Source organism: Salmo trutta, chromosome 28 (assembly GCF_901001165.1).
Source record: "Salmo trutta chromosome 28, fSalTru1.1, whole genome shotgun sequence".
Classification (NCBI taxonomy): Eukaryota; Metazoa; Chordata; class Actinopteri; order Salmoniformes; family Salmonidae; genus Salmo; species Salmo trutta.
Window position 1 is genome coordinate 21,942,312 of NC_042984.1, and position 12,532 is coordinate 21,954,843.

Consider the following 12,532-nt stretch of genomic DNA (forward strand, 5'->3'; position numbering starts at 1 on the left):
AGAAAGCCATTTCCTCTACCAGCTGGGTTAAGATGGATGGCACAGAGTACAGACAGGGACTGCTAGTTTGCATTAAGATGGATCATGAAATGCCAGTCTTTTGTAAAATAACTAAGATCATTGTGGTTGACAATATTGTATACCTATTGCTGGACATGTTGCATACTGATCATTTCAGTGAACATTACCATGCATTCACTGTGTTTGCTGGTTGTTGATGACAAAGTTGTTGTCAAAGTCGATGATCTGCAATGTTATAAGCCTTTTGTCCTTCAAAGTGCTTAAGGTGCTGATGAGAGCCTTTATGTTGTTCCTTTGTTTGACATGATTGAGTAATAGTCAGATGATTGGCAACTTTGTCAGGAAAATTGCATACCTAGTCTTAGGAGGACTTCTACTTGTGTTAAATAGCAACTCTGCAAATACTCTTGTTCTCATATACTACATGTACTGAGGCACCTGTGATGCACTGTTTTCATTCTGATGCACTGATTTAATTCTGAACTCGCCTACAACTTGCAGGCTTGATTTAAGAGTGGGAAAGAACCAGAAAAAAAGTTATTTCCTACTTCCTGCTGTCAATTCAGCTACAGTATGCATTCTCTAGAGTTTCTCAACACTGAAAGGTGTTGCTGCTTAATACTGAGGGTGTTGAAAAAACACTCCCATGGGTCATTTGAACAACTACAAGTGTTTCAATATGAACACTACCAAAAGTGTTAAATGAACAGAGTGGCCCTATATAAACACTGTATGAGTGTTAAAAAAAACACACCCATGGGTCATTTGAACAACACCTGAAGTTTTATATCTTAACACTCAGAGTGTTTCAATATTAACACTGATGAGAGTGGATCTATATAAACACTGGACAAGTGTTAAAATTAACATGCCTGGTGTTAAACACTCACATTTGCTGTCTAGGTTTTGTATTGAAATCAATGTACCCAGGGGAGGATAGAAACTAGCTATCCTCCAGCTACACCATGGTGCTACCCTACAGAGTGCTGTTAAGGCTACTGTAGACCTTCATTGTGAAACAGTGTGGCATGTGGATATATTTAGCACAGTTTTATCTAAAAATGACAACTTTTTTCCGCTATTTGTATTTTTATGGAATTCACTGAGGATGGTCTTCTCCTGGGGTATAAGTCTTCTCCTGTGCTAGTGTGTAGCTTTAGTCTAGTCACTCCCTGTAATACATGGATGTCATCCACCAAAGGAAACTGTTGTTAAACGAAACAACTAGTGATTGTGACGAGAAGGGAGATGGGGTCAATTCATCTAAAATGGTCCTCTTGTGCAGTGGGCATCGCTCAATCAAACAGAAGCCTTTTCAGAGGCAGAATCAAATCAATGCTCAGCAGAGAGTGATTTTATTGTTTGCATGAGTCGGGACCAATGTCTTGTGCATATTATTTCCTATCATTAGTCAAGCCCATTGCCCCAAAAATGTACTTGGTATGGCAAATGAATAAAAGGACAAATGAATTGTGTATGGGATCATTAACCTGTAGAGCAGAAGAAATACAGATCTACAGAGAGCTGGAAAAAGACATGCAAAGAGAGGAATGAGCAATGGAATATGCTTCTAAAGCAAATGTCAGTGTTCAGTTAAATACATTATTAGGAATGAAACTGCAATATCCACTCATTAAATATACAGTGAATCCTTAGATGACGAAACAGAAGTTTAATTCATGAATGACCTCATCCCCAGCCTCACTATAATAGGCAGCCAAGAACACATACTGTACGCCATCACGCCTCTAGCTTCAAATGCCTAAACTCTAGAAAATAACCTGACTCTGCCATGTTGGTGAGGAAAGTGCTGTCCCCGACCAATTTGGTATCAAAGGACAAAAATATGAAACAAAATCCCAGGGAAGGATTCTCCAGTTTGCTGTGTAGTCTTACGTAATGCTTCCTTAATGTACTCTATAGTGAAGTTCTCTCTCTCTCTGATGTTAGTCAGCAAGATCCTGCTGCCAATAAGAGAGCTTGCTGGATAAAAGGACATTAGGATTGCTACTGTGTGGAAGCATATGTTTTCATCATGTCATTTGTTGTTTTCTGCTTATAGTATTTACGAAGTGAACCTTAGAGGTATTGCATACTGCACAGAGGCCACACACAGTGGTGTAGTGTAATTTGTTATATGAGGGAGTGCAAGAAATATTATAAATGACATCATAATTCCTCAATCAAAGTTTGTACCAACAGATGTAGCCTATTACATATCATTGTAGAAATGGCCTACAGTATGCATACAATTCATCCTCCCAATTGCAACGTCTGCCAATGCCAACACATATTGTCTCAGTATTTTTTTATATTTTGAATACCCTCAAACAACACGTTAGGCATAACTAATTTCTAAATAGGCAATCATCACTGTCAATCGTAAATTATTATTCTTCATATTTTACCGGTGAAATGTCCAAACCGCATGCTAATCATTTTACTGTTTCATGGGAATATGCATTTAGATATAATTGAATTACTGTTTCATGGGAATATGCATTTAGATATTATTGAATTACTGTTTCATGGGAATATGCATTTAGATATTATTGAATTACTGTTTCATGGGAATATGCATTTAGATATTATTGAATTACTGTTTCATGGGTGAATTAAAGCAGATGGTGTTAAAAAACTATTAGCCTTTCTAATGTAATTTTTTACAGGCCTACTATGCTACAGTATACTGTATACTATTATATTTGGCCATATAAAATATTAATTCATTATTATGTGATGTTGCGAGACATTGATTCAGCTTTGATCTAACTTTACTAAACAAGCACTATTAGGCGTAGGCAACAGATCTTGATGAGGGTTATTTTAAGTGATATGAGCACTCTTTGAATCGTGGTGCTGAAAGGACAGCACCGTAACGAAGTGGTCACATACAGTGAGGGAAAAAAGTATTTGATACCCTGCTGATTTTGTACGTTTGCCCACTGATAAAGAAATGATCAGTCTATAATTTTAATGGTAGGTTTATTTGAACAGTGAGAGACAGAATAACAACAAAAAAATCCAGAAAAACGCATGTCAAAAATGTTATAAAATGATTTGCATTTTAATGAGGGAAATAAGTATTTGACTCCTCTGCAAAACATGACTTAGTACTTGGTGGCAAAACCCTTGTTGACAATCACAGAGGTCAGACGTTTCTTGTAGTTGGCCACCAGGTTTGCACACATCTCAGGAGGGATTGTGTCCCACTCCTCTTTGCAGATCTTCTCCAAGTCATTAAGGTTTCGAGGCTGATTGGCAACTCGAACCTTCAGCTCCCTCCACAGATTTTCTATGGGATTAAGGTCTGGAGACTGGCTAGGCCACTCCAGGACCTTAATGTGCTTCTTCTTGAGCCACTCCTTTGTTGCCTTGGCCGTGTGTTTTGGGTCCTTGTCATGCCGGAATACCCATCCACGACCCATTTTCAATGCCCTGGCTGAGGGAAGGAGGTTCTCACCTAAGATTTGACGGTACATGGCCCCGTCAATTTGATGCTGTGAAGTTGTCCTGTCCCCTTAGCAGAAAAACACCCCCAAAGCATAATGTTTCCACCTCCATGTTTGACGGTGGAGATGGTGTTCTTGGGGTCATAGGCAGCATTCCTCCTCCTCCAAACACGGCGAGTTGAGTTGATGCCAAAGAGCTCCATTTTGGTCTCATCTGACCACAACACTTTCACCCAGTTGTCCTCTGAATCATTTAGATGTTCATTGGCAAACTTCAGACGGGTATGTATATGTGCTTTCTTCAGCAGGGGGACCTTGCGGGCGCTGCAGGATTTCAGTCCTTCACGGCGTAGTGTGTTACCAATTGTTTTCTTGGTGACTATGGTCCCAGCTGCCTTGAGATCATTGACAAGATCCTCCTGTTGTCACAGGATCCAACGAAAGTGGCGCCCCTCCTCGGTCGGGCGGCGCTCGGCGGTCGTCGTCGCCGGCCTATTAGCTGCCACCGATCGTTGTTTCTGTGTCGTTTAGTTTTGTCTGTCTGTTCCGCACCTGTTTTGTGTATGTCATTAGTGGGGACTTATTTAATGTGTGTTTTCAGTTGGGATTTTGTGCGGGATTGTTTATTGTCCACTCAGGACGGTGGGCCGTGTGAATATATTTACTTCGCTGGTTGTATTTTGGATGCTTTTGTATTTTTTTGTATTTTGTGCTGGCTGACGTCTTATTTCTCTCTCCGGACCGTTTGCCCTGTGTTTTGGGTTGGTCATTGTTATTACGCGCCCTTCTGTTTTGGCGTGACCGTTTTGTGCCGGAGAAAATAAAGACGATATACTTTACCTCTGCTCTCTGCGCCTGACTCCAACCACCACTCCTAGAATCGCTGACACCTGTGTAGTTCTGGGCTGATTCCTCACCGTTCTCATGATCATTGCAACTCCACGAGGTGAGATCTTGCATGGAGCCCCAGGCCGAGGGAGATTGACAGTTCTTTTGTGTTTCTTCCATTTGCGAATAATCGCACCAACTGTTGTCACCTTCTCACCAAGCTGCTTGGCGATGGTCTTGTAGCCCATTCCAGCCTTGTGTTGGTCTACAATCTTGTCCCTGACATCCTTGGAGAGCTCTTTGGTCTTGGCCATGGTGGAGAGTTTGGAATCTGATTGATTGCTTCTGTGGACAGGTGTCTTTTATACAGGTAAGAAGCTGAGATTAGGAGCACTCCCTTTAAGACTGTTCTCCTAATCTCAGCTCGTTACCTGTATAAAAGACACCTGGGAGCCAGAAATCGTTCTGATTGAGAGGGGTCAAATAATTATTCCCCTCATTAAAATGCAAATCAATTTATAACATTTTTGACATGCGTTTTTCTGGATTTTTTTGTTGTTATTCTGTCTCACTGTTCAAATAAACCTACCTTTTAAAATTATAGACTGATCATTTTTTTGTCAGTGGGCAAACGTACAAAATCAGCAGGGGATCAAATACTTTTTTCCCTCACTGTATCATTCTGGGTTCCACGACACAAGCGGGGGTCTGTGGAGTTTTATCATCCTAGATCTCATTGGTGTGATGATAAGGTTCATGTGCTGGTTCAGTTTTTCTGTATACACATTAGAGCTGGTACGTTTCTGTAAGCTAAGCACTCGGACAGTAGGGCGAGTTCAAGTGTGCCGTACATGAGCCTCATAATGAACTGTTTTGAGGACAGCTGTTTAGCAACCCCTGGTAGAGTTTTCTGTCTGTGGATATTCTTGTTACATTGAATTTGTGGTGTATCAAAGTGGTATACATATTTATTTTGTTTGTCATTCTATAATTTTCATGGAATTTTTGTAGTAATTAAATCTAATGAGTGCCACTCCCCCTTGCTACTGCAGCACTACATCCAGTATTTACGATAACTAAATACTGTACAATCTGTTGGAAACATGGAGAAATCATGAATAATAACTAATCAAAGCAAATAAAGCCATGTACTATTGTACGTTAATCGACGGATACATTAGTGCCACAACGCCGTAAACTGTAGTAGCTGAAATATAAAGCGTGTGAGTGAAACCATTAGCTGCCATAATCAACAATTATCTAGTCAAGCATGTAAGTAACAACATTGATGATATAACTAATCTGTCATGAACATTATGCATGAGAACACAACTGGGTTGTATCTGTACTTGTAGTTATACACTGGCCTTTTTAGATGATGGATCAACTGTATGTATTAGTTGACAGGCCTAGTTTCCAAAGCTTTGCAAAGCGAACTGCAACAGGGCCTAGTAAGCCATCCGTCAGCAGCCCTGATTTCATCTGTAAGCAGTCTTTAATTCCCATGGGGAAATTGACATGGACTCTCTATTTATCCCAGGCACATGGGAAGCAGTTACGGTGCAGCCAGTGACAGAACATGTTATTGTGCACATATTAGTCTCCCCAGTCCCACCCCCTCTAAAACCGGATCTGGGCAGGTACGCAGTCCCACACACCATATCAAATGTGCAGTGTCCCAAAAAAATTTGATTACACAAATTAGTAAATACATAATTTTCACACCATAGTTCACTGAAATAAACCATACCATTCAAACAGGCACTTTTCCCTCTGATACTGAACAACAACAAATCTATTCTAGACTTCCAGTGGTATCTGGATAGTACAATTAAATGTATCATTGCCAATTTTGACTGTAGCTGCATTTTTGTTTGAACTTGTCATTAGTACTCTGCAAAAAACGTCTTATCTTAACACAGGGGTATTTTACCGACTACTCTGTTCCCTGGACTTAACAATACATGACAGCAGGCTCTGGGGCAACCATAAATTAGAATTAAGAACGACTAAATTACATTTTCTTACTTGGGCTAAATGATTTATACGTAGAGAACAGCAGGGCTGAAGGCTCTCAGCGTTGTGAGATGAATTGTACTGTAGGCAGGTGTTGTGTATTGATATTGTAGTTTTGTCCCTTTAGGGCACCTGTTAACCCCCCCCCCCCCCCCCCTTACCTAATTTGAAACGCTTGGAATGTTCTTCCTGTGAAACGCAAACCCACGTTAATTTCTACTCCCGTCTCATGTCCTGTCCTTATATTAGTTGTATAAGTAATACAGTGTGCTACACAACAAAACTGACGATGAGGAAGAAACGTTCTCACGTTTGTACTCATCATCTTCGGCAGAAAGTCTGAGTTAAATTCGTTATATATTTTTTTCGCTGTAGAAAGACGCAAACAAAACGTGGAGCTAGCCAGTCGAGTGATGCTAGCTAGCCTTTGATGTCATGGCAACGAGAGCCTCGAGGGATGAGTTTAGCTGCGGGAGAAAGTGAAGTCAGCGTGAGTTAAAAGAAAGGGAAAAAAGAGGTCTGGGTGTAAGGGACCGTCTGAAAAGTGTGAGAAAGAAAAATAAACCGAAAATGTCTGCATTGATTGGAAATATAGGAACATTTGATGAATCTGTGGAACAATGGAGTTCTTACACAGAATGTTTTGAGTACTTTGTGTTGGCAAATGGAATTAAAGCAGAAGTCGTTGTGCCGACATTTTTGACTGTTATGGGAGGAAAAACATTCAATCTACTGCGCAGCCTAGTAATGCCTGAAAACCTGGTGATAAATCATATGATGAAATTGTGGCTACCTTAAAAGGACATTATTCTCCCAAACCACTGATAATCGCAGAGAGATTCCGGTTTCATAAGAGAAATCAAGAGGAGGGGGAATCAATCTCACAGTTTGTGGCTGTATTGAAACAGTTATCTGAACACTGTGAATTTGGCCGATCAATGAGTGACACTATACGTGATAGGTTAGTGTGTGGCATGCACAGCGAGGCAATTCAGAAACGCCTTTTGACTGAGAGTAACTTAACATTGCAGAGGGCAATAGAAGTGAGTACATCAATGGAAATGGCAAATAAAGACGCACAACAGCTAAGTGCATCGACCAAAGTGCATAAGGTGTCTACGTGGTTAAAAACCAAGGCAGGAGGTGGCAAGCCATGCTATCGCTGTGAGAAACCAGGTCACCAAGCAGAGGAGTGTTGGTGCAAAGACTTAGACTGCAGAAGTTATGGAAAAAATGGTCACATCGAACTTGCATGTAAAAACAAAAAGACACAATCAAACAAAAGTACTGAACAAAGGAAAAGCGACTTCAGGAAGTACAAAAAGAAAGTGTATAAAATGGAGCACACAGAGGATGAACAAAGTGACACCCTGTCTGATGGGGAAGAGTCTTTGCATGTTATGTCAATTTCAGACAATGGATACGGCTACTGGGTGACACCGCTACTGGATGGAAACGCAGTACGGATGCAAGTGGACACTGGAGCAGCCATATCTTTGCTGTCTGAGGCTGTATACAAGGAGAAACTACATCACCTCACACTACAGCCCACAAAGATGATGCTGAAAACATACTCCAGTGAGAGGAAGCGTGATTGTTACAGTGGAGCTCAACAAACAGAAGGTAAAGCCACCACTCTACATTGTGAAAGGCAACCATCCAGCATTGCTAGGACGCACATGGCTGGAAAAGATCAAACTAAACTGGCAGGAAATTCACATGGTTGCAAAAGAGGACACAAACCTACAAGGGATATTGAGGAAACACGCGGATGTGTTCAAAGGAGACCTTGGCAGTATGAAGGACATAAAAGTTAAACTGACTGTGAAACCAGACAGCAAGCCAAAATGCTTCAAAGCTAGACCTGTCCCATACGCCATAAAACCAAAAGTTGAAATTGAGCTAAACAGACTAGTCGAGAGTGGAGTATTGGATCCAGTGAATGTTAGTGAATGGGCTACACCCGTTGTTCCAGTCATAAAAAAAGATGGATCACTCAGACTCTGTGGTGATTTCAAAGTCACCATTAACCCAGTCTTGACTGCTGAAAATATCCATTACCCCTCATTGACGACCTCTTTTCTGGTTTAGCTGGAGGACAAAAATTCAGTACGATAGACTTATGTCAGGCCTATCTACAGATGCATGTGGACCAAGAGTCACAAGAACTGTTGACCATAGTGACTCACACAGGACTGTACAGGTACCGGAGGCTTCCTTTTGGAATCACCTCAGCTCCGCCTTGTTTCAGAGAGCTATGGACCAGATACTGAGCGGGCTCACTGGGGTCCAATGTTACCTCTAATCTACTCATCACCGACAAAGACGAGCAGGAGCACCTGAGAAACCTGAACGCTACACTACAGAGATTGGAGGAGTACGGTCTGAGGGTCCGGAAGGACAAATGCGAGTTTTTCCGGCCCTCTGTTGAGTACCAGGGCCACGTCATCGACAGTTCAGGGCTCCACAAGGCGCCATCGAAGGTGAAGGCCGTTGTGGAAGCTCCATCCCCACAGAACGTGAGTCAGCTGAGATCATTCTTAGGACTACTGACATACTACACAAAGTTTGCCAAACCTAGCTAACATGTTAAAGCCCATGCATTAACTTTTGAACAAAACCAAACAGTGGAAGTGGACAGACAGATGTGAGGAGGCATTCAAGAAAGGGAAAACAGCCTTAGCTCAATCAGAGGCCCTAACCCACTTCAACCCCAACTTGCCATTACAATTGGCATGTGATGCATCGCCTTATGGTATGGTGCAGTTGTCTCACACATCATGCCATCAGGTGAAGAAAGGCCAATTGCTTTCGCATCACGGACCTTAAGTAAAGCCAAGAGCAATTATGCACAGATAGAGCGTGAAGCACTCGCCATTGTGTTTGGAGTTAAGAAATTTCATCAGTTTCTGTTTGGTCGATGATTCACACTGCTGACGGACCATAGACCCCTCACCTCCATCTTTGGTCCCCACACCGGCATTCCGTCGTTTGCAGCCAGCCGCATGCAGCGATGGGCGTTATTGTTATCTGCTCACCACTACGATATCAAGTACAGAAGGTCTGAGCAGCACTGCAGCTACTTTTGTTGGCCAGGTCTGGACGCAGCTATCAAAGACAAGGTCAAGTCATGTTCTGCATGTCAACAGATGAGGAACATGCCTCAGCTAGCGCCACTACACCCATGGGACTTCCCAGAGGAGCCTTGGCAGCGAGTTCACATAGACTATGCAGGGCCACTGGAGGATCATATGTTCTTAGTCGTAGTTGACGCACACAGCAAATGGCCTGAGGTCACAGTGATGAAGAGCACCTCAGCGGAGAGAACCATCGAAGAGCTACGGTCAATCTACAGTCGCTTCGGCTTGCCAACGCAACTCGTTAGTGATAATGGCCCCCAACTGGTGTCTGAAGAGTTCCGGTCATTCATGGAAGCAAATGGAATTCAGCACATCAAGTTAGCGCCGTATCACCCTGCAACGAACGGCCTCGCTGAAAGGTTTGTCCAAACGATGAAGCAAGCTTTAAAATCATCACAAGGAAACGGCTCCCTCAATAGGCGTCTAAACACCTTCCTGTTAACCTACAGAAACACTCCCCATGCTAATAACAAAGTGGCACCCGCATCAGCCATAATGAAAAGACAGCTTCACACGCGACTCGACCTCCTGAGACCTCCAAAGACGAAACAGGTTGTACAGACACAATAGAGATCACAGGTGGAGAGACGGAGCAAAGCAAAAGACAGAAGCTTCATAGCTGGAGAGAGAGTTCTTGCTCGGAACTACTGCAAAGATCCAAAGTGGATACCAGCCACAGTGGTTGCACAAACAGGGCCTGTGTCCTACACAGTTCATACACCGGAAAACATCATCTGGAGGAGACACGTGGATCAACTGTTGACAGGAACCAATCTCAGAGATGACCTCATGTCAAGTGACAAACCAAGATCAGCTACTGGAGACCTACTATGACTACGAGCTATCACCTGAACATCCACTGCAGCAACCTACAAATGTGGAAAGTGCTCCAGACTCACCTGAACCAGCCACAGTGCCTACTCAGGGTACTGTTGCACCCCAGTCTGGGCATACACCATCACCCCTCAGACTCAGAGATAATGTGACTGTAGACTCACCTGTACGTCGTCATTACCCTGCAAGAGAAAGACGACCCCCTGACAGGTTGACTATTTAGTTCAGACTAACCGCCGACATTGGGGCAGAATACACCCCAGGGTTAAGTCTGGGGACTGAGGCAGTCTACCCTTTATCCCTAGTTTAGAAAAGGTTATTCTGAAAAAGTTCATTTATTTATATTAAGAGAACTTATTTTAAAAAGAAAACAATAGGCAAAACAGTGAATATTTACTTTTTCCTTATGAGTCATCAAAGGTAAAGGGGGAGGAATATGTTGTGCATTGATATTCTAGTTTTGTCCCTTTGGGCACCTGTAACCCCCCCTTACCTAAATTGAAATGCTTGGAATGTTCTTCCTGTGAAACGCATTAAACAATGCCCACGTTAATTTCTACTCCCATCTCATGCACTGTCCTTATATTAGTTGTATAAGTAATACAGTGTGCTATACAACAGCAGGGTTATGAAATTACTCACCTGAGCCCTGGGAGTCTTGATTCACCCCCCAAGGAAAGCCCTTAGAGCACAGCTTTACTTTAAAATGAAAAAAAAGGCAAAAACCCTATGCTTTCAAGTATAACAAAATCAGTGGTGGAAAAAGTACCCTATTGTCATACTTGAGTAAAAGTGTAGATACCTTAATTAAAAGTTACTCAAGTAAAAGTGAAAGTCACCTAGTAAAATATTACTTGAGTAAAAGTCTAAAAGTATTTGGTTTTAAATATATTTAAGTATCAAAAGTACATTTAGTTGCTAGAATATACTTAAGTATCAAAAGTAAAAGTATAAATCTTTTAAAAGTACTTATATTAAGTACTTATAAAAGTACTTATATTAAGCAAAGTGGACGGCACCATATTCTTGTTTTTAAAATGTACGGACAGCCAGGGGCACACACCAACAGTGTCACGACTTCCGCCGAAGTCGGCTCCTCTCCTTATTCGGTCGACGTCACCGGTCTTCTAGCCATCGCCGCTCACTGTTCATTGTTCCATTTGTTTTATCTTGTTTCCCCGCACACCTGGTTTACATTCCCTAATCACACTACATATATATTCCCTCTGTTCCCCCCCATGTCTTTGTGTGGAATCGTTTTTGTTACATGTTTCGTGTTACGCGCCAGGCTGGTTTTTCTCCATGTACCATGTTGTACCCGAGTGTGTTGAATTGTTTTACTTATGCATTATTGTGATTCTTGTCACGCTTTGCACTTTTGCCTTTTGGCTGGAGGTTTTTGACGCAGTTGCGTCCGTCTGTTGTTACTTCTGCCAATTAAAGTGTGCGCCTGATCACAACTCTCCGCTCTCCTGCACCTGACTTCTTACCAGTAGCGCACAACCTGACAAACACTCAGACATTATTTACCAAAGATGCATTTGTGTTTAGTGAGTCCGCCCGAACATAGGCAGTAGGGATGACCACGTGTTCTCTTGATAAGTGCTTGAATTTCACAATTTTGCTGTTCTGCTAAGCATTCAAAATGTAACGAGTACTTTGGATTGTCAGGGAAAAGTAAAAACTATGATATTTTCTTTAGGAATGTAGTGAAGTAAAAGTTGTCAAAAATATACATAGTAAAGTACAGATACCCAAAAATATACTTAAGAAGTCCTGTAAAGTCTTTTTACTTAAGTACTTTACACCACTGAACAAAATGTGCTGCTTCCATTTGTAGGCCAGTCCACTTGGTTGATATGACTGTCTGAGAGCTGTTGGACATTAGGTTCCAGTTACTTTCAAAGTTGTGCTCACTGTAGCTCTTGACAGGGCTGGTAAAGGACTTGTATAGTGTCAGCAACTGGGGGCAAGGCTCAGTGGCCTTGACCAACCTCATCGTGGCTTATGTTTGGACTGGTCCTTCTGCAAATACAATGGAATGCTATTCTCCCAGCTAGATTTGGGCAACGAGTCAATATGAATTTTGCCCAAATGAAAAGCATTTTACTATTGATCTTGACCAGGTGATTTGATAGGAAATCACTTTTAATGCTTTGTTCTAGCTGTCAAGGTCTGCATCCCTCCTAATTACATACTCAATACCACAACCAGCAGTGTTTTCTTATGATGAGTCTGGGC